Source organism: Plecotus auritus, assembly GCF_963455305.1.
Source record: "Plecotus auritus genome assembly, chromosome: 6".
Classification (NCBI taxonomy): domain Eukaryota; kingdom Metazoa; phylum Chordata; class Mammalia; order Chiroptera; family Vespertilionidae; genus Plecotus; species Plecotus auritus.
The window spans coordinates 27607590-27611939 of NC_137773.1; the positions used below are offsets into that span (position 1 = coordinate 27607590).

At 52.9% G+C, this 4350-nt stretch overlaps 1 pseudogene across 1 annotated transcript; it reads right to left on the bottom strand.

Annotated features, from left to right (window-relative positions):
- Positions 1-868: 868 nt before the first annotated feature.
- On the bottom strand, positions 869-2187 carry LOC308250711 (nuclear prelamin A recognition factor-like; annotated as a pseudogene). Its single transcript has one exon. The product of its transcript is annotated as a nuclear prelamin A recognition factor-like (transcript).
- Between the last annotated feature and the right edge of the window lie 2163 nt (positions 2188-4350).

A 4350-nucleotide genomic window follows, 5' to 3' on the forward strand; every position in this document is an offset into this window, starting at 1 on the left:
CTGCCCAGAGCTGAGGGGTGTGGCTGGGCCCATGGGGTGAGAGGTGGACACAGAGGATGCTATCTCACCCAATTGTGGGCTGGGCTGGCCAGCCTTCATCTGCTTGACCCCACCCAGGGAGGGACCGAGCAGGGTGTCCGCCTCTCCATTCTCCATCCTTCTATCTATGACACCTGTCACCCTTACCAGGCCTCCCCCAAAGTGAGTTCAGCTCAATCCCTGAACGTAAAAGGGTACGGGGGCTAGGGGGTGGCGGGCTTCCATTCCAGTGCCCCCTGATTCCCAGCGACAGGACCTGGTTGATAGGACCTGATCTCAGGACGGTGGCCACAGCTGCAGAACATAGATCTGTTTCAAGAAAAGTTGGGAATGCAGACTTTCGTATGAGCCCCTATTCCAAAAGCTGGCAGTTTATTCACATTGTGGCAAAGACACCTTCAAGAGTAACATAAGTGGGTAAAGTCAGGGCCAAACTGGGCCATTTCCTGATCCAAGCTCTCTGAGGTGCATGGGCAGAACCAAGTTTCAGCTCTTCACAGGACACTTCTGGGGTGTTTTTAAGCCTAAAGGACAGTAGTCTGTCTTCATTCTTGTTCTTTGGGACTTTTTTTATCGTCGGATAAAAGGATACGTACATTGGGGCAATCCTCTCGAGATACAATATTCCAGTTGCACCCATGTGACGATGACAGCACCCCTCAGAGGGAGGGAGCCGACAGATGGGGAGCAGGGAATTCTGAAAACCAAAGCGATGACAGAGATGCTAAGCCTTTCCTTCACGTGTCTGACCCCTCTTCAGGCGGCCTGCAGGCCGGGCGTCTGCTGGACCTTTACCACTTGATGTCCTGGCAGGCTGCCCTGGGCCTTGCTAGGCAGTGTGCAGGGCTACCTGGGCCTGGGGGGAGTCACCTCCCCCCCTTCGCCCCAGCCACTCCTGGTACAGCTCCTGCACATGGGCGCTGGTCTCCGGGGGCCACACCGGGATGGCAGCGTAGATGCCTTCCATCTGCCACAGCCCTGTCTGCACGCCTGTCCTCCGCTTGGGCCTGACCCCTGCTGCTTAGGCATCCCTGGCCCAAGCCAGGACCTCCACGAAGTGGCAGGGGAACTTGCCACTCTACAGCTTTAGGACCACTTCTGGATGTCCCAAAAGCCATAAGCAGCCTCAAAGCATAGCAGAACCTCTCCGTCCCTTTCAAGGGTGACCTCCTAGAAGTCTTTGTTCCTCAGGGTGCAGTAGGTGAGCACTCCCACATCCTCGTTGAACAGCTCCTTGGCCATGTGCCTGAAGATGTGTGCCAGGTACCTGTAGGAGCTGGCACCCTCGTGGAGCCTCACCTCCTTCTCCTTCACGTCTCCAAACAGAGTGTCCACAGCGGCGTCATTCAAGGCGAAGTCACTTTGCTCCATTATCTGGACAATTTCACCTGAGGTTAACACGCAGTCAGCACCCTGGGAACTATGCAAAGCTGTGGGAACATCTTCTCAAAGGGCCTCCAGTTTCTTACCATAACATGGGGCCACAATGATGTGGAAAATCTTGTCTGGGGACAGGTTCTGCCATCTGGTTAAGTAATCCTTCACCAGAGAGCCCATGATCTGCTGGGGAGACTTGGCCATGCAGAGATGGGGTGATGGGGTGACCCAGCACACGCTCTGCATATCAGTCCCAGCCGGAGCAGGCAGAGCTCAGCATGGGTAGCCGGGTCTCTTCCTCACGGTGCTGGCAGTACCGACGCACAAATTCCTTCTGACTCTCCAGGATGCTGACGTCCGCAGCTATCCAAGACAGTGCGCTCCAAGGCTTTTGAGAAAGCCGCAGAGTCTTCTGGATGCATCAGTGACGCTGAGGCGGAATTTAGTAGCAAAATAAGGCAGAGACTGAGGACACACGGACACTGCCAGCACCTTGTGCTGTGAGGTATCACATTTCTTATTAAGGTCCAGAACACGGAAGAAGTCCTTGGTGTTCTGTTGGGAAACTTGGACTCCTTCTTCTGTGATCACACAACTGTCACACACCAGGCAGTCACTCAGAAATATCTTGGCATTGGCCACCTTATTGAATTCTCCCTTCTCTCTGTTCTCCTGAGCCAAACTCCAGACATTGACTGCAGCATTCTCTTGGTCATCGGTTTGTTTGTTTGTTTTACTACATTCCCTCCGTGTGCAGTGATCACACTTCATCTGGAGCGGGGCGGGTGGAGGCCGGCTCGAGTGACCTGGATGAAGCATGGGGAGAGCAGTCAGTCACCGCTGGTCACCACTGGCACTGCTGGCAGTATCCTTTCTTCCTTGTGGAGCATCTAGGGAGGGGAAGCAGCTGCAGTGGCCAAGGCCGAGTTCCAGAAGGCCAGCAGCGCTGTCAGGATCATGCTGGCGGTGCTGGTCCGTTGGTGCCTGGCCTGTCCTCTGGAGATTGCACCTGCAGGACTACTAAGGAAGCCAGTCCCCAGTTCCACCCCGCCTCTGCCACTGATTGATTGGAGTCTGAGGGCCGGGAGGAGGGACCAAGAGGCCTATCTTCCAGCTTCTTGCCAGTCCCTGCTGTGCCACTCACTCCGCCCCCGTTAGCCATCCCCTGATAAATAGGAGCCTGCGGGCTGTGGGAGGGACCAAGCGGTCTGCCTTCTGCCTGCTCACCAGTCGCTGCTGCCATGGATTCATTGGAGCCTGAGGGACCCGGTTCCCCCGTTAGCCATCCCCTGATCAATGGAGCCTGAGGACCGGGGTGGATGGACGGGTTGTCCGTTCAGTCGTTACAGACCCTGGGTTTTTATATATTAAGATTTATTATGTTTTCTGGTTGATGGTGCTAAAAAAGGGGGATTGATCTCATCCCCCTTTTTACTCAGTTCTTGTACTGGTTCTAATAAGTGTCTTTTGATTCTATTGTTCTTTCTAGATAAATGATCATATCGTGTATAAATGAAGACAATTTTATCTCTTACCTTCTGTATTAATCAGCTCTCATTAAGCTAATGCCATGATAACAACCAACAGCCAAATCTCAGTGATTTACAACAACAAAAATGTATTTCTCACTCATGTAACATGTTGAATACATGTTGGCTACAGCTCTGCTCTGTATGTTTTCTTATTCTGGGATCCAAACTGAAGAAGCAGCACTAATTAGAAACATGCCATTCTTGTAGCAGAGGGAAAGCATGAGGAAGCCAGCAAACCCACACAAATGGCTATTAAAGCTTCTACTCAGAACTGGCACACTCAAATCCTTTCATATCCATTGGCAAACACATCATATGGTAAAATCTGATGACAATAGGGCAGAAAGTTTCCACCCTTCCAGAGGAAAGCTTTGCAAATCACTTGGCAAAAAAACAGGCAAATGTAACCTTCTTGTAGGAGGCAGGGCAAGGAGAGTAGTGAATAACTGAGAACAAGAAGGTGATGAGATTAGCCAAAGAACATATATGCACAACCCATAGACATAGACATCAGTGGTGATGGCCAAAGGGAAGGAGGGGTGGGCTGGATGGAGGTGGGCAAAGGGGGAACAGGGGATTGCGACATCTGAAATAGTGTCAACAATACAAATAAAGTTTGGAGGAAAAAGCACCCTGGCTGGTGGCTCAGGTGGTTGGAGCATCGTCCTGTGCACCAAAAAGTTGGGGGTTCAGGTCAGGCACATACCTGGGTTGTGGATTTGATCCCAGGTCAGGATAGGTGTGGAAGGCAAATGATTGATGTTTCTCTCTCCCCCTTCTTCTCTCTATCCTTACTAATAAAAGCTAAGTGGTCATCATGCCGTGATGCCCTCACGCTGTCACAAGATGGTTGCATGCACAGCGGATGCACACAGGTGGGTGGGGCTGGACTTGATGCTGCGTGCATGGTGGAACGGAGTCTGCCTGGGAGTCCCACCACCTCCAAGCTCCGTGAGCTGAGCTGGGAGGAGGCGGGTCCCCTGGGTCTGTGTGGCGAGGCCTGCCTGGGGGTCCCCCGGCTCTGCATGGCAGGGCCTGCCTGAGGGTCCTGGGGGTCCTACCTCCACGTGAGGAGGCCTGCCTGGGGTCCTGCCTCCTCCCGGCTCCATGCAGCAAAGCCTGCCTGGGGGTTCTGGGGGTCCCACCTCCCAGCTTCACATGATGCAGAGGCGGGACCCCTGGCTCCAGCCTACCTCTTTGGGGCAATCCATCAAGGAGCCCTGGATGGGTGGGCGGGGCCTACCTCTTTGGAGCAATGGATCGCAGGGGCCCCCCAAGTGCATAAATTTCATGCAGCAGGTCTCTAGTATATCAATGAAAACATATCCTCAGGTGAGGATTAAAACATATATATATAAAATCCACCACACCTTCTAACCCTCACTTTTATTCTTTATCTTTT